The sequence below is a fragment of the Dipodomys spectabilis genome, unplaced genomic scaffold (assembly GCF_019054845.1).
Source record: "Dipodomys spectabilis isolate Male_0828 unplaced genomic scaffold, ASM1905484v1 ptg000333l, whole genome shotgun sequence".
NCBI classification, from domain to species: Eukaryota; Metazoa; Chordata; class Mammalia; order Rodentia; family Heteromyidae; genus Dipodomys; species Dipodomys spectabilis.
The window spans coordinates 3,492,655-3,512,292 of NW_024871010.1; the positions used below are offsets into that span (position 1 = coordinate 3,492,655).

Genomic DNA, 19,638 nt, shown 5'->3' on the forward strand with positions numbered 1-19,638 from the left:
CATACCTCAATTGCTGTTAGTCTCAGCTTGGATAAATCTGGGGAAAGACTTGATCCAAATGGTCTGGTTCAATAGTGGAGCTACTGTCCGGTCCAGGGACCACATTCAAGTTACTGAGCAGTATTCACTCCCTTTTCTACCAGGTGAAAATCATCTGTAAAGTTTGCTGGCACTCATCCCAGTTGTGCGTGTGTGTGAAAATTACTGTCTCTAATGAGGTAATGAGCCCTGGTTGTTGTTTTTTTCTGAAAAGGATGGATTTTGCTGTTTCCAGTAATACAGGTCACTAGTTGTAAAGGGACCATATATTAAAAAGGGGACCTGCCCACCATCTCCTCCATGTTCCCGTCTCAAGGGTAATAAGGGTAACATACCATACTGTACCACCTCAGGATGGTACAAGTAACCAATTTTCGCATGGGAGGACTTAACATTAGAGGTGCTGATGGCAAAGAATAGGAGAAAGAGTACATCAGTGCATCTTCCTCTGAGGGATTCTGTAACCCTGGGGGAGAATATTTTTTGGCTATGACAAATTTAGGCCTTGTTCTCCCATCCTGAGAAAAGGAGTAAACAGAGGGTCATACAGGACACAGAACTATCAGCATGCACAGACAGAACAATAGCCACAGACACTTAACCCACATGCCCCAAACCTCTCAATGTTGACCTCTATAGGATGTCCCAGATGACAGAGAGGACATTCCAGATTGCCTCTTGAGGAGGTCGCGGATGACCTCTGGAGGATGTCACATATGTCCTCCTTAGGAAGCCCTAGATGACCTCTCATGGATGTTCCAAATGGCTTCCCAAGGAAGTTCAGATGACTTCCAAAGGAGGTCCCAGATGTCCTCTCAATGAGGCTGAGATTACCTCACCAGTAGCTCACAGATGGCCACTCAAGGAGGCCACATATGAACTCCAGAGAAGGTTCAAGATAACCCTCTTGAGAAAGCCACAGATGACATCCTATATGACTTCTCAAGGAAGTTCCAGATGATGTCCGAAGACAGCCATATATTTCTTATCAAGGTAACCTGAGATGACCTCCAAAAGAAGCTCCAGATGACCTCAGGAGGTGGTCCTAGATTGCCTCTTAAGGAAGCCCCAACCCAGATGCCCCTCAGTAGATGAATGGATCAAGAAAATGTAGTATATATACACAATGGAATTCTATGCCTCCACCAAAAAGAATGACTTTGCCCCATTTGTTAGGAAATGGAAAGACTTGGAAAAAATTATATTAAGTGAAATAAGCCAGGCCCAAAGAAACTTAGGTCCATGGTTTCCCTTATTTCCCAATCACTACTTTTATAGAGGTCACAGCTGACCTCCTGAGGAAGCCCCAAATGACCTCTGGAGAAAGTGCAAGATGGCCCCAGGAGAAGGCTCCAGATGACCTCCAGGGTAGGTCTCAGATGGCTTCTCAAGGAAGTTGCAGATGTACTCTTGATGAGGTTCCAGATGTCTTCCCAAGGAAGGGCTACATGACCTCTCAAGGAGGTTCCAGATGGCTTCCCAAAGAAGCCCTGCATGACCTCTCAAGGAGTTCCCAGATGGCTTCCCAAGGAAGCAACAGATGACCTCCAGAGGGGAGCCCCAATCAGGCTGGCAAGCTTGCCCACACACCCCTAGAGGACCTTAAATGACTTTTTGTCCATGATTCTCCTCCGGAGACAAACACTTGAGGTAGACTCTCAACCCTGAGTGCTGACACTCTCACCTATGGGGATTTTTCCCTGAGGCCAAGGCCTGATGCCATCCAAATGGATTATCTCGATGGGGGTCTCCAAAAATTAAGACCTCTATAGTTCAAGAGAATCCATAGAGACACATTTAATATCATAAATGTTCTCCTAACCACCAACCCCCAAAATTATGAAATCCAAAACTCCAAACATCAAAGGGCCAGCCTTTTTTACCCTTTCTTTTGTCTTTCCACTACAGAACTATACTTCCTTTGAGGTCTTTCCCTTTCTCCCTTCTACCAGTTCCTTCTTCTCTTCAGGCCTCTTCACTCTCCACAGGCATGAACTGCTTTGAATGGGTCGTCAGTTGCCATCCTTTACCTCCTGCCCTCCCTCAACTTCTTCTCCTCCCAGGTCTTTCTCCTTCTGCTATCAAACCACTTCCTTCCTTACAGGACTTTTCCCCTTTTCTCTCTCCTTCTATTGCTCTGAACCAGAAGCCTATATAACGTCTGTACCCCTTCTTCACTCCAACTGCCTAACAGTTTTCAACTGTCAAATCCCAAACTGCCCACAGTCAAATTACTTCTCCACAGCTCAGCACGTGATGATTAATGCCCCAGCCCCTCCCACAGAATGCCCCACCGTCTTTGGTGGCATACTTCATCCTCTCCAGCTGGCCAGGAGATGGGGCCACACTGGTTATCTAAGCCTGTAGATTATCGGGGCCCTGCTGATTATTACAGTATCCTCCTTGTGAACTAGTAGCAATTGAAATTGGAAATTTGATTGTGATATTACAAATTCGTTGTGACATCACAAACACATGTTGACATCATCACCACCACGACATCACAAACCCATGGTGACAACATTGTCATTGTGACAACATGATTCCCTTGTGACATCTCAAACCTATTATGATCTCTTACCTTCTTTGAAAAATCACATGCCCTTTTCAACATCAGTCCCTTTGTGTACCCATATCCTTGTTGTTAACTAATGACAATGGAAAGCAGACATGCCATTATAACATCAAAAAGTGTTTGTGACATTCTCAACAGTATGACATCACATTTTCATTATAAGCGCATCACCTCATTGTGACATAATCAAACTCAATGACATAATCATATTATGACAACAATTCTCATTTTGACATCATAGACACATTGTGAATTCCTATTCTGTGATTTCATTGTATTTAATATGTGGCATGAGAGTTGCTATCAGAAACGCATTTTTGTGCCTAAATAACCATTTTGACATCATAATCACTTTGTGCCATCACAGTGCCATTGTGATGTCACTAGCACAATGTGACAGCACAAACTTCTCCTCTCCTCCTAACATTTGTGACATGCTGACATTGTGATATCAGACTTTTTGCCCTCATAATTTGTTTTCAACCTCATATTTCATGTATGACATTAGATACCAGAAATCCACTGTGACATCATGACCATTGTGACATCACACTGACAGATGTAATGATCATAGTGTCATATTGTGGCATCACAAAAGGTATTGATGTCACAATTAATTGATGATGACCTACAGGTAAGGGGTCAGAGTAGGTCTATGATGTCACAGTTGGTTGGTGATATCCAAATGGCATAAAGGATCTCATTTATCATGAAATCACAGAGAATATGAGTTCCAAAACAGACTGTGCTATCTCCAAAGGCATGTGTTGTCACAAATGTGATGAAGCCCTAGGAGGATTGTGATGTCACAGTGTGACACAATATTTATGATATCTGTCAGTATGTTGTCACAATGATCATGATGTCACAGTGGATTTCTGATATCACATATCGTAACTGAAATATTATAAGGTTGAAAATAGATTACGAACTCATAAAGGGCCTAAGACATCACAATTGCAGAACATCACAAGACTTATGAGGACAGGTCAAGTTTGTGATGTCAGTGTGTTAGTGATACCACCATGGCACTGTGATAACACAAAGTGATTGTGATGCCATACATTTATGAGATCACAATGGTTTTCTGATATCAACCCACAGGCCACATCATTTGAAAGAGAATGAAATAGAATAGACATTTACAAGGTAACTATGACATCACAATGATAATATAATGTCATAATGCTATGAGGTCATTGTAAATTGGTGATGTTGCAAGGAGATAATGGTGTCACTCTGATGATGGGGTAACAAAGGTTTGTGATGTTACAATGGCATATATGAATACAATTGTCATGTGTTCACAATGAGGATATGGGTATACAAAGGGACTGAAATGTCACAAATGTCATGTGTGTTTTCAAAAGTACTTAGGGGCCATGATAGCTTCATGATACACAGTTGTGATGAGTTCACAATAGGTTTTTGATGTCATGATGATTTTGTAATATCTTAAACACATGTCCAATTTCAATTGCTTTTTCACAATGTGCATACAAGTTCACAGAAGGAGCTTGAAGTCCTAATGGACAGGAATTTTTAAAAATGTTATGAGGCCATATTAGGTTTGTGAATACACAATGGGACATTAATATCACCATGGCAATGTCAACTCACTGCATCATGTCAAAATATTATTTTGGTGTCACAATTGATGATGCCACATTGATGATGAGGTCACAAAAGATTGGTGATGTCACAATGTGTGGGGCATGTCAAAATGACATAATGTTTCTCAATTGTCTTTAACTTACAATGAATATCTGAGTTCACAGAAGGACTGTAGTTTTTCCAAAAGTATGTGTTGTCACAAATATATTGAAATCCAAAAAGGTTTGTGATGTCAGAATTTGACGCAATGGTTATGACATCTGGCAGTGTGATGTTACCATGGTCATGATGTCACTGGGAATTTGTGATATCAAACGTCATATGTGAAATCTAATGAGGTCCACAACAGATCATGAGGACAAAAAGGCTAAAAAAATTGCAGCATGTCACAACATTTATGATGACAGGATAGGTTTGTGATGTCATGGTAGGTTAGTGATATCACAATGACAATGTGATGTACAAAGTGGTTGTGATGTCACAAAGGTTATGATTTCAAGATTTGTTTATGATATCAACCTACAGGCCACATTTGAAATGCAATGAAATCACAGAAAAGGCATTCATAATGTGTCTATGATGTCACAATGACAATGTGAAGTTATAATTCTATCATATTATTTTACTTTTGTGATTTCAGAATGAGCAGATGGTGTCAAAACTACAATGTGATGTCACAATTGTGATGATCTCACAAACTTTTTGATGTTAAAATGTCATGTTTGATTCTCAATTGTCAATATTTCATGGTGGGGATTTGGGTACACAAAGGGACTGTGATGTCACAAAACTATGTATTTTTTTCAAAGGTTATAAGAGGTCATAATAGGTTTGGGATGTCACAATGTGATCCTGGTGTCAAAAACAGCAATGTGATGTTACAATGTGTTTGTGATGTCACAGTGTTGGTGAGGTCACAATGGGTTAGTTATATCATGAGTTTGTAATATCACAAATTTGTCCAATTTCAATTTCTCCTAGATCACCATGATACACTTAATAACCAGCAGTGACCCTATCATCCATGGGAACAGATAGTCATCATGGCCTCCTGGTCTGGACCACAGGAGAGGCGGGTGCATGCAGCTGAAGGGAGCAGCACATGCTGCTGAAGGAGATAGGTTGTCAAGCCCCACATTGTGAGCTGCCATGAAGTGATTGGGCATGGACTTTTGCGAAGTGATGATTGAAAACTGTTATGCAGGAAACATAGTGCAGTGGGGGAAGGGTACAGCCTATACATAGGCTGCATGTTCAGAGCAACAGAAGGGGAGAGAAAAGAGGGAAAGGCCTGGAAGGAAAGAAGTAAAGAGACTGCAGGAGGGTAAAAACCTGGGGGAGGAAATTGAGGGAGACCAAGAGGTGAAGGATGGCAACTGGCCACCTGGACAGGGCAGGGCAGGCCTGTCAAGAGTAGAGAAGCCTGAAGAAAAGAAGGGAATGGTGAAAGGAAAAAAATGAAAAGACCTGAAAGGTAGGACAGGTCTGTAGAGAAGGAGGATGAATAGAAAGAAAAAAACCTTGTCCTTTGAAGTTTGGAGCTTTGGAGATCATTATTTTTGGGGTTGCTTATTTACAGGCCAGATAACAAATGGTTGGGCTGCTCTTTGGAGGTCTGAGGGTTCATGGTTGAAGCTGCATTTAGCTGTGGGCATCTAGCCCAGGTCAAGGTAGACACTTGTTACAAAATTTATGAGGACGAGAGGTTTGTGATGTTACATTGCATTAATAATATCACAATGTCAATATGAGGTCACAAAGGGATTGTAATATCACAATGGTGATGTGGTCACAATGGGTTTCTGAAATCAACCTATATGTCACATTAGAGATATAATGAAACCACAGAATAGGCAATCACATTGTCTCTATGACCTAACAATGAAAATGTGATGTCATAATGCTATGACGTCATTGTCATTTTGGGATGTCACAATGATTTGATGGTATCATAACAACAATGTGATCTCACTCTGGAGATGATGTGACAAAGTGTTTGTAATGTTACAATGGCATGTCTGATGTCAGTTGTCCTTTGTTCACAATGAGGATATGGTTACCCAAAGGGACTGTGATGTCACAAGTACCATGTGCTTTTTCAAAAGTGCTAAGAGGTCACAACAGATTTGGGATGTCACAAGGTGACCGAGATATCACTGTGGCAATGTGATGTCACAATGGGTTTGTGATGTCACAGTGGTGATAAGGTCACACTTGGATAATGGTGTCACAATGAATTTGTAATATCACCATTACATGTCCAATTTCATTCTACTAGATCACGATGAAGATACTAGTTCACATAAGGAGCTACAAGTCAGAAAGGCCATAAATTTTGTAAAATATTATGAGGAAATAATTGGTTGGTGAAAATGCAATGGTGAAAATCCCATTGGTAATGTGATGTTACCATTACATGGGATAGTATTGTTTTGAAGTCACAAATTGTTGGTGATGCCATACAGGTGATGAGGTCACATAGGTTTGTGATTTCCCAATGAGATGGTGATGTCAAAATCTTATGCCAGATCTCTAATTGACAATGAATATATAAGTTCAGGAGGGTTAATGATGTATCCAAAGGCATATGTTGGCACAAGTGTCATGAGTCTTAACAGGTTTGTGATGTCACAATGTGACTCAATGGTCATGATATCTGGCAGTGTGTCACAGTGGTCATGATGTCACAGTGGATTTCTGATATCACATGTCATACCTGAAGTATCATGAGTTAAACAATTTATGAACTCAGAGAGGCCAAAGGGATCACACTGGAAGCATGTCAAAAATTTATGAGAATAAGAAAGTTTGTGATGTCACAGTGGGTTAGTGATATCATAATTGCAATATGGTGTCATCAAGGTATTGTGATGTCATAAACATTATGTGGTCACAATGTATTTCTGATATCAACAAACCTGGCACTTTTGAAATAGAATGAAATCACAGAATAGGCATTCCAATGTGTCTGTGGCATCACAATGACCATGTGATATAATAATGCTATGATGTCATTGTTTTATGATGTCATGATGGGCTGATGTTGTCATAATGACAATGTGATATTACACTGGTGATGATGTCATAAAGGTTTTGCGATGTTAAAATGACATGTCTCATCTCAATTGTCATTAGCTCAAAATAAGGGTATGGATACCAAAAGGCCTGTGATTTCGCAAAGGCCATGCTTTCTTTCAAAGCTTCTGAGGTCATAATAGGTTTGGGATGTCACAATGTGATCATGGTAGCACAATGTCAGTGTGATATCCCAATGAGTTTGTGATGTCACCACGGTGATTAGGTCACAATGGTTTAGTGATGTCTCATCAAGTTTGTAATATAACAATGACGTATACAATTTCAATTTCTTCTAATTCACTATGAGGATAATGTAATAACCAGTGGGGCCAGAATTATCTGTCTGAGCTGATAATCATTGTAAATTCTTGGTCTGGCCCACCGGAGAGTGTGGGGAATGCCGCCAAAGGTGAAGTGTCAAGCCTCACATGGTGAGCTGTCAAGGAGTTATTGAGCATTGGGCAGTTTGGGAAGTGATTGTTGAAAACTGTTAGGCAGAAGACCCGTTAGAGTAAAGAGAGGTAAACCTATATATAGGTTGCATTTTCAGAGCATTGGAAGGGGAAATAAAAATTGGTGCTACCAGGATGGAATAAAGAGAAAAATCTGAGAAGAGAGGAAGTTGATGGAGAGCAGAAGGTTGGCAAGTGGTCACGGGGGCAGAGTAGGGCAGGCCTGTGGAGAGTGGAGGAGAGTGGAAGAGAAGAAGGAAGTGGTGGAAGGGATAAAGGGAAAGACCAGGAAGGAAGGACAGCTCTGTAGTGAAGGAGGGAGGAATGGAAAAGTAAAAAGCCTTGCCCATTGAGGTTTGGAGCTTTGGAGATCATAATTTTTTGGATGGTGGTTTGCAGACCAATTAAAAAGGGTGGTGATGCCCATTGAAGTTCTGAGGTTTGTTGGTCAAGGATGCTCTTGGACCTGGGTATCCAGTCCAGGATAAGGTAATCACAATCCTCTTTCTATTGTAAATTGTTTTATTATATTAAATTTGACTCAATGGCTTGTGTCCTTGCTTTAGGGGTCATAAGTACATGAGTTCACAGAAAAAAGCTTGAAATCTCAAAGACCATGAATTTTCTAAGATGTGATGTCGCCATAGTAGGTTTGTAAAAACACAATGGAACAATGATGTCACGACGGCAATACCACAATATAATGTCAAAATAATGATTTAATACCACAATTAGTTGTTGATGCCATTCTCGTGATGAGCACAATAAATTTGTGATGTCACAATGAGTTCATGATGTCAGAGTGGCATGGCAGATCTCAATTGTCATTAATTGGGAATGAATATATGAGTTCAAAAAGTGACTGTAATGTCTCCAAAAGCATGTGTTGTCACAAACGTAATGCTGTTCTAACAGTTTTGTGATGTCACAATGTGACACAATATTCATGAAATCTGGCAATATGATGTCACAGGGGATTTCTGATATCACATGTCATACCAGAAATATGAGATTGAAAACAGATTATGAGCTCACAAGGACCTAATATATAACGAGGGCAGCATGGCACAAAACTTGTAAGTACAGGACTGGTTTGTGATGGCACAGCAGATTAATGATATCACAATGGCAATGTGATGTCACAATGTATTGTGATATCAGAATGGTTATATATTGTCAAAATGGGTTTCTGAAATAGAATGAATTCATACAATAAGCCTTTACAATGTTACGTCTATGATGTAACAATGTCACTGTGATTTATACTGCTATGATGCCATTGTTGTTTGGTGATGTCACAATGAGTTGATGGTGTCATAATGACAATTTGATGTCACTGCTGATTTATGATGTTACAATGGTTATGATGTCACATTATGTTTCTGATATCAACACATATGTCAAATTTGCAATAGAATGAAATAGCTTTGCACTGGTGGCTCACACCTGTAATCCTAGCTACTCAGGAGGCTGAGATCTGAGGATCGCAGTTCAAAGCCAGCTCAGGCAGGAAAGTTCATAAGACTCATCTCCAATAAAAACAACTAGAAAACCAGAAGTGGTGCTGTGGCTCAAGCGATAGAGTGCTCACCTAGAGCAGAAGAGCAGGAACAGCAACCAAGCCCAGAGTTCAAGCCCCACAACCGGAAAAAAAAACAATTAAAAATAAACATTCACAATCTATCTGTAACTTCACAATGACAATGTGATCTCATAATGCTATCTTGTCATTGTACTTTTGTGATATCAAAAGTAGTTGACGCTGTCATAATGAAAATGTTATGTCACACTGGTGATGCCACAAAGGGTTCGTGATATTACAATGGCATGTCTGATACCAATTGGAAGTTCATAATGAGGTTATAGTTACACAAAGCGACTGTGATGTCACAAAGGTCCTATGTTTTTATCAAATGTGCTAAGAGGTCTTAATCGGTTTGGGATGTCAAAATGTGATAGTGATGTCAAATGGTAATGAAAGTTCTCAATGGGTTTGGATGTCAAATTGGTAATGAAATCAAATAGTTTTGTGAAGTCATACCTCAAAATCACATGTCCAATTTCAGTTGCTACTATTTCACAATGAGGATATGAGTTCACAGAAGAAGAATGAAGTATAAAAGACCATGAATTTTCTAAAATGCTATGAAGACATACTAGGTTTTAGAAAACACAATGGAACAGTGATATAATAATGGCAATGTGATGTTGCAATATGATAACTTAATAAGGTTTTCATATCACAATTGGTGATGCCACACTAGTGATGTTTACAAGAGGTGTGTGATGTCAAAATGGGTTGGTGATATCAAAATGACACATGTGATCTCAATTGTCATTAACTCACAATGAGTATATGAGCTCATAAAGGGACTGTGGTATCTCCAAAGGCATGCGTTGTCACAAAAGTGATGAAGTCCTAACAGGTGTGTGTTGTCAGAATGTGACAAAATGCTCTTAACATCTATCAGTGTGATGTCACTATGATCTAAATGTCACACTGGATTCGGGTATCACATTTCATACCTGGATTGGGTGTGAGAGGATTGGAATTTCACAGTGGGTTAGTGATATCACTATGGAAATGTGGGATCACAAAGGTATTGTGCTACCACAATGGCTATTAGATAATAATGTGTTTCTACTATAATAGGTTTGTGCTGTCACAATTTTTTTGGGAGGGGGTTTGTAATGTCTTGTGGTTTTTTTTTATTGTGAGAATACCGTACAGAAAAGTTACAATTACATGGGCAAGATAACGAGTACATATCTTATCAAGCATTAATGCCTCCTCGTTTCCCCTTCCAAACTCTTCCCATACTCCTCCTCTCTCCCCACTCAATCCTCCTCCCACCCCCCACCAAAGTTTTTAAGTTTGTTTTTCGACAAAACGACTTGTACATCTCATTGTTGCAATGGGTCCTCCTGTATCCCTAGTTAAATGATTTGTTATTTTTTTCCCTTCCCCTCCACAAACTATACCAACATCAAATACAGTGAAAGTATGGGTTATACTGTGGGGGAGGGACATACAAAGCAACATAGAAATCATCTTATAAATATGATAGAAAAAATTGCATGAAAGGAAAATAAACAAAAAAAATTGGAATACTTATCTTAGGGTTCATTCCAGTAACATCAACTTATCTGACCTTTTCTGCTTGACTCAGACATATACTAGTGATTGCAAATAAGGGAAACCTGGAACCTATGTTTCTTTGGGGCTGGATTACTTCACTGAATATAATTTTTTCTAAGTCTTTCTAATTCCTAACAAATGGGGCAATATCATTCTTTCTGATGGAGGCATAGAATTCCATTGTATGTATGTGTGTATATATATATATGCCACATTTTCTTGATCCATTCATCTACTGAGGGGCATCTGGGTTGGTTCCATATCTTAGATATGGTAAATAATCATGAAATAAATATAGTCGTGCTGGTAGCTTTAGTGTGGTCTTGTTTGTGTCACAACTGGTTGGAAATGTCACAATGGCATGCTGGATCTCAAATGTCATTAATTCACAATGAAGATATGAGTTGACAAAGGGACCGTGTTATCTTCAATGTCATGTGTTGGCACAAATGTGTTGAAGTCCTAACAGATTTGTGAGTTCACAATGTGACACCATGGTCTTAATATCTATCCATATGATGTCACAATGGTCATGATGTCAGTTAATTTCTGATAGATATCATATGTCCTACCTGAATTATTATGAGTTTGAAAACAGATTCTAAGCCTACTGAAGGACTAAAATATCTTAATGGCTGCATATTACACAAGTTATGACTAAAAACACATGGTCTTTGGAGCTTAAGATTCTTTCTTTGAAATTGTATCCTCATTGTGAACTAATAGAAATTAAAATTGGACATGTCATGGTGATATTACAAACTCATATTGACAACACAAACTCATTGTGACCTCATCACCACTGTGACATCACAACCCCATTGTGACATCACATTGCTGTTTTGCCTTCACAATCACATTGTGACATCACAAAGCTATTGTGAGCTCTTAGCACCTTTAAAGAAACACATAACCTCTGTGGCTTCACAGACCTTTGTGTAGCCATATCCTCATAGTGAACTAATGAAAATTGTGATCACACATAGTATTGTATCATCACAAATACTTTCTGCAATAATTATGACTGTGAAATCACATTGTCATCATAACACCATCATCTCATTGTGACATCACCAAACCCCAATAACACCATACCATTTTTCTCTTTTTTTCTTCTGTGTCTTTTTTATTATAAGTACAGTGTACAGAGGGATTACATTTACATGAGCAAGGTAATGAGTTCCTATCCTATCAAACATTGCTGTCTTAACATCACTTTGTCATTTTGATGTCATCGACCCATTGTGAATGCCTATTCTTTGATTTCATTCTATTTCAAATGTGCCATGTGGGTTGATATCAGGAAACCACTGTGAACTCATAACTTTTGTGACATCAAAATCTCTTTGTCACAGCACATTGCCTTTGTTATATCACTAACTCACTGTGACATCAAATACCTCTCCTTTCCTCACAACTTTTGTGGCATGCTATTGTGATGTCTTAGGCCCTTTGTGAGTGGAAAGTCTGTGTTCGACCTCATATTTCAGATACGACATGAGATATCTAAAATCCAGTGTAACATAATGATATCACACTGCTGGACATCATAACCATTGTGTCACTTTGTGACATCTCAGATCTTTTAGTTCTTCAGCTTTTTGACTACATATACATTAGTGACATCAGAATCCCTTCCCAAACTCATATACTCATGGTGAGTTAATGACAATTGAGATCCCATATGCCATTGTGACATCATGAACCCCTTGGGACATCTCCAATCTATTACGACCACCTCATCAGTATGGTGTCACCAATTGTGACATCAAAACATTATTATAACAAGATATTGAGACATTACATTGTGTTTGTGAAATCACTGTCCCATTCGGTTTTCTCATAATATGACCTCATACTATGAAGCTTCTTCTATCTCCTGGTATCCTCATATTGAATTCTAAGTAATTGAAATTGGATATATCATTCTGATATTACAAACAAATTGTGATATCACAAAACCGTTGTGATCTCATCCCACCACGGTGACATCAAAAACACAATGGGACATCTCATTTCCATTGTGACATGATGAATCACATTGTGCCATTCAGATTACGACCTTTTACCACCTTTGAAAACACACATGGCCTCTGTGACATCAGAGAACCTTTTTTGTATCCATATTCTTATGGGGAACTAATGACAACTGACAGACATACCATTGATACATAACAAATCCTTTCTGACTTCATCATAATTGTGACATCATGTTGGCATTATGACACCATCAGCTCATTTTGACGTGTAAAACTACAATGACATCATAGCATTGTAACATCACATTGTCATTCTGATGTCATACACACATTGTGGTTGCCTATTATGTTTTTCATTCTATTTTTAATGTGGCATGTCAGTTGATATCAGAAGCCCATTGTGAGTTCATGACCATTGTGATATCATGATGCCTTAGTAGCTTTACATTGACATTGTGATGTCACATTGCCAAATTGATGTCACAATGGGATTTTGATGTGACAATGGTTATGATATCACAATGAATTTCTGATATCAACCCACATTTCAAATACAATGATTAGGCATTCATAATGTGACTATGATGTCATAATGTCATAATGGCAAATGCTATAATGTCATAAGCTAAAGATGTTATAACAACATTTTGATGTCACACTGGTTATGACGTCACACAGAGTTTGTAATGTTACAATGGTTATGAGGTCACAATGTGTTTCTGATATCAACTGATATGCCACATTTGAAAAAGAATGAAATCACAGGATATACATTCACAATGTGTCTATGACAGCAAAATGGCAATGTGATGTCATAATGCTATGATGTCACTGTAGCTTGGTGATGTCACAATGAGCTGATGGTGTCATAACAACAGTCGGATTTCACATTGGTAATGACGTCACAAAGGGTTTGTGATGTCACAATGGCATGTCAGATCTTAATTGCCACTAATTTATGGTGAGGATATGAGATTGAAGTCACAGCATACACAAATGAAGTATGATGATGCAAAGGCCATGTTTTTTGTTACAAGTGCTAAAGTTGCTAACAGGTTTCGTTTGTTCAAGTGTTAATGATATAAAAATGATATAATTATTGATATAAAAATGAGTTAATGATGTCCAAACTAGTTTGTAATAAATGAGTTAATGATGTCCAAACTAGTTTGTAATGTGACATCTTATTTCACATTTGAATTGCTAGAAGTTCACAATGATACAATTCACAGAAGGAGCTTGATATCCCAAAGGCCATGAATTTTCTTATATGTGATGAGATCATAATAGGTTTGTGAAAGTATGTAATATCACAATTGCAATATGATGTCAAATTATAATGTCATAATAGTGTTGTTATATCACAATTATTTGATGATGCCATAATAGAGATGAGTTCAAACTAGTTTTGTGATGTCGCAGTAGATTGGTGATGTGACAATGGCATTCCAGACCTCAATTGTCATTAACTCACAATGAGTATATAAATTTAGAACGGGCTTGTGACGATTCCAAAGCATTTGTTGGCACAAATGTGATGAAGTCAGAACAGATTCGTGATGTGACAATGTGACACAATGGTCATTAAATCTAGTAGTGTGATGTCACAATGTTCATGATGTCACAGTATATTGCTAATATTTCATGTCATACCTGAAATAATATGTCAAAAATAGATTGAGCTCTCAATGAGCCTAACACAGTGGCAACATGTCACAAAACATGAGGACAGGACATGTTTGAGTTGGCACAGATGTTTAGAGATATCACAGTGGCAATGTTATGTCACAAAGGGATTGTGATGTCACCATGATTATGAAGTCAAAATGTGTTTTTTATATGAACCCACATGCCACATTTGAAATATAATGAAATCAAATAATTGGCATTCATAATGTATATATGATGTCACAATGACAATGTGATATCATAGTGGTGTGATATCATTACATATTTGTGATGTCACAATGAGCTGATGTCATAATGACAATGTGACATCACACTGATGATTATATTGTAAATCCTTTGTGACATCCATACATCATCCATCCATACTCAGAGACATGGAGTTATTGCCTTCTTTTTTTTTCTTTGGCAGGTCCGAGGTTGAAATATGAGCCCAGGCCCTATGTCTGATCTCCTCTTGCACAAGAGTAGTCCTCTGCCCTTGAGCCACAGAACCAACCCATGGGGATATTTTCCTGTGATCTCTTAGAAATAAGAATGTCGTGGACTTTCCTGCCTTTGCTGAATTCAAATTGGCATTCTATACATCTCAGCCTCCTGAGGAGCTAGTATTACAGGCAGGAACCACTGACAGCTGGCTTTCTTTTCTTCTTGTTGTTCTTTTTTTCATTGTGACCATCTGAAACCTTCACAGTATTATTCCAATGGTTTTCATTGGAAGTAAACTACCTAACCCTGGAGTTCGAATGCCAAGACTGCCACCCACAAATGGAGAGAGATCCTAAAAGACTAGTTCCTATTTATGTGAATGTTAATGGAATGTGTAATAACAATTAATTTTGCAGTTAATTCGTGATTCTATTTTATAATGCCACACAAAAATTATTGGATTTATATCTTCCATTCTAGCACCATGGTATGATTCCCCTAATGGAAGGATATTGACTAATTTTTATTAAAATTTTTATAAGTATTCAACCATGATACTTCATTAAATGGAGACATAATTTAATAACTAATAATGGGTGACTATATTTATATAATTTAATGATATCCTCACATTCTCTCTCTGTATATATATATATGTGTGTGTGTATGTGTGTGTATATGTATATATATATATATACATAGCCTTCTACACATCTATCAATATATATATAGTGCACTACTGTGGCTTGATCATAGGTCCTTAGAACTTCCTGGCAGCTCAGATTGCCAGAGGCTGGTGTGCTAAGACTGTGACCCCATTTATGGATTAGCCATTATAGGCCGTGAGTTGAAATCCCAGCATCGCCAAAAATTTATTCATGTAGGAAGAAACCACTTTTGACACATTTTTTTCCTGAAAAAAAAATCCTGGGTCTCAGTATGATGTATAATCCATATGCAAATATATACTCGTGATAGGATGTAATAAATGAAATGTTATATGTGTAATAATAATAAATAAATAAGGGTAATAAATGTCATACTTACTAAACCCATGTATGTAAATAGTGATCATATATGAATATTATTTTTTCCAGTGCTGTGGCGTCAATTCAGAGCCTGGGAACTGGTCTGAATTTCTTGTCTTCAAGGACCGAGAGCTTCCCCTTCACCCACAATGCCACAGAGTTACCCAGACCCTGAGTTCAAATCCCATGCCAGACAGAAAAATTCCAAAAAATTCCAAAAAAATTCCATCCAGGGCTTTATTTTATTATGTTTTTTGGCCAAACATGGGGCTTGAACTCAGGTCTTGGCATCTCTGCCACAGCTGAGCTTGGGATCCTAGGACCCAAGTTCAAATCTCGGCGTTAGCAAAAAATAAAAAGGAGAAGGATAAAACAGAGAAGTTCAAGAAGGTGGTTTTACATTTTTTTGCTTTGCATTGTGACCATCCTGGGTCTAAATGACAAGGCCCAGAATGTGTACATGATCTTACATGCTGATGTTTGGCTGGCTATTATGATAGCCATAGCCGAAACCTCAACTTAAGCCTGGAGGTCAAATCCTGGGACTGCCACTAATGATTGGCGGGCGATTCTAAGAAACGCATTCCAAAATACATCCATACAAATGTTATAAAAATAACAATTAAATTAGTAGTTAGTGTATGAGTATACTATAAAATTATACACAACAACTACACTACATTGACTAATTTTCAATTAATACTTTATTATGTATTCAACCATGATACTTAAAAATGGAAGGAATAATTTTTCAATAATTGGCAATAATATAATTTATGTAATTTAATAATATACACTTATCTTTCTCTTGTTTTATACATATATATATATTTATACATCTACATATATATGTAGACATATATATATGCCGATCTACACATTTATCTGTTTATACACATCACTCCTGTGGCTCAGTGCTATAGTGATGGCTAGCACATACAAAGCCCTGGATTCGATTCCTCACTACCACATGCACATAAAAATCCGGAAGTTGTGCTGTCGCTCAAGCAGTCGAGCACTAGCTTTGAGCATAAAATCTTAGGGACTGTGTCTAGAGTCTTACTCAAGACCCAGGACGGGCACCAAAAAAGATTGAATGTTGTGACTGCAACTCTATAAGAATAGGACTTCAAATACCTCATCACAGAGCAAGCTGGGTGTCTGATGCTGACAACTGCAATCTAATCTGAATAGCCAGATGTATACCACTGCAACCAAGCACCATGGAACCAGATTCTGCTGGCTTGTTCACCCCTGTCATCCAAGATACATGGGGGCTGAGACCTGACACTGGTGGGTTTAAAACCCAGCCCTGGCAGGATGTCTGTGAAAATCTGAGCTGTGGCTCAAAATGGTAGAGCTCTAGCCTTGAGCAAAAGATCTTAGGATATTACCCCCAACATTTTAGTGCAATCCCTGTGGGTGACTCCCCCGCCAAAAAATACCCCTCTAAATGATTAGATGTGAACTTTGTGCAGTTTGTGATGTGTTTCTGAAAGAATGGTGATGCTGATGAAAGCACTCTAATACTAATGACAGCTTGTGGGATACAGCTATGTGATGAGTCCTTTCTGGGGTTCTGAGTCCCTCACAGGGTGCTGTGTGCTGAATCCTGCACAGGATATGTGCTGAGTCCTTCACCGAGTTCAGTGTGTTGAGTCCTGCATTGGGTGCTGGATGATGAGTCTTTCACAAGATGCTCTTTGCTGAACCCTGTAAAGAGGGTTATGTGGAGGCAGGCACCGGTGGCTCATGCATGTCATCCTAGCTACTCAGGAGGCTGAGATCTGAGGATCGCAGTTCAAAGCCAGCCCGGGCAGGAAAGTCGGTGAAAACCTTATCTCCAATAAACCACAAGAAAACCAGAAGTGGTGCTGTAACTCAAATGGTAGAACACTAGCCTTGAGCTGAAGAGCTGAGGGACAGAGCTCAGGCCAAAAATTCAAGCCTCACGACAGAATAAAAAAGAGTGTTATATGTTTTGTCCATCAAAGGGTGTATTCTTTCATCTTGTCCTTGTAAGAACTCCACAACTGAGATGATTATGCAGACAAGAATATTGACACTCAGATATGTCCCCATGGGAGGGGCAAAATTATGTTTTACTGAAGACTAGTGAGTTGTTTCCTGCAGACAATTGTTTTGTTTTGTTTTGTTTTTCTCAGTCATGAACCTTGAACTCAGGGCCTAAGCACTGACACTTACCTCTTGGGCTCATGGATAGCACTTCACCACGTGGAGCCAAGGAACCTCTTGCAACAGAGTGTCACGGCCTAGGGTTCTATAGCACAGGTCTGTCATCCTGCCTTCTCAGGAAGCTGAGATCTGAGGATCTGGGTTCCAAACTATCTCAGACACAAAAGGTTCCATGAGACTATTATATCCAATTCACCACTAAGAAACATGAAGTGATAGCTGGGTGCTTATGGCTCATGCTGATCATCCTACCTACTCAGGAGGATGAGATCTGAGGATCATGGCTCAACGCTAGCCTGGGTAGGAAAGCCCTTGAGACACTTAGCTCCAATGAACCACAAGAAAACCAGGAGTGGCTCTGTGGCTCAAGTGGTAGAGCAACAAGATTTGAGCTGAAGAGCTCAGAGACAGCCCCCAGGCCCAGCTTTCCACTCCTCCAACCGACAATAATAAAAAAATATATATACACACTAACAAACTGAAGTAGAGGGCTGGGAATGTGCCTTAGGGGTAGAGTGCTTTGCATATATGATTTCTCAGGACCACATCACTAGGAAAAAGCCTAAAGTGCCTCTGTGGTTCAAGTAGGAGAGGGCAATCCTTGTAGACGAGAAACTAGGTACAGTGCTCATGTCCTGAGTTCAAGCGCCAGGACTAGAATATGCACACACAAACACACACACACACACACACACACACACACACACACACACACAGAGAAAGCAGAAGTGAAGCTGTGACACAAAATGGTAAAGCACTAGACTTCTGTTCTGAGCTCATTGCCAGCACCCAGGCCCTGTGTTCAACCCCAAAACCTAGTCATCCAGAGCCCAACTAGGAGAGGTCAAAGGTTTCAAAATCAGATGAGTTTCACCAGCCATAGATGACTGGAAGCTTTGTGATATACAACATGTGCTTGGATTTCCAAAGCTTCCAGAAAACTAGAAAAGGCATCATAAACCCATCATTGCCCTCCGTGGAACATTTCATTAGGTTCAGTGCCCTAGTTGTCTGCCAGAAATACTCCTGAATTATATTGAGCACTGTATATGAGCCCTGGAATATAGTCTCACAAAGACAAGATGAGTGCACAGAACCTGGCCTGCCATGGGAGTTGGCACAAATGAAGGCTTCCTGTCAAAAAACAGCACTGGGTAGAGAGATAGCTTGTTGTACAAAGAGGACTTTTTCTCCTGACCTTCAGAGCCCGCCCACACTCCTCCTCACTAATTGGCCCAGATGGAGCTGTTTGATACACAGCTCTACAGGAGTGAGGCCTTTTGTGTGCCTGTCCAGGCAATGAAAGAGACTTCTCCCAGCTGGCCTGGGATGCAGAGAAACCCTCAGGCTACACTGGGAGCAATGAGGGGAGACCTGGAACATGTAATGTCATAAAAGCAATCTCTGTGTTATGAACTCATTG

At 39.2% G+C, this 19,638-nt stretch overlaps 1 long non-coding RNA gene across 4 annotated transcripts in view; it reads left to right on the forward strand.

Moving 5' to 3' along the window:
- The window catches only part of LOC122095059, a 34,043-nt gene extending 17,930 nt beyond the window's left edge, over nucleotides 1-16,113 (forward strand). For 2 of the 4 annotated variants that reach the window (XR_006145008.1, XR_006145009.1), the window contains 2 exons: nucleotides 144-218; nucleotides 14,975-15,109. This is a non-coding gene — a long non-coding RNA (uncharacterized LOC122095059). Of the gene's footprint in view, nucleotides 1-143; nucleotides 219-5,209; nucleotides 5,362-14,974; nucleotides 15,110-16,088 lie in introns of those variants that run through there. The other 2 variants (XR_006145012.1, XR_006145011.1) reach the window with 2 other exon arrangements.
- The last annotated feature ends 3,525 nt before the right edge of the window (nucleotides 16,114-19,638 follow it).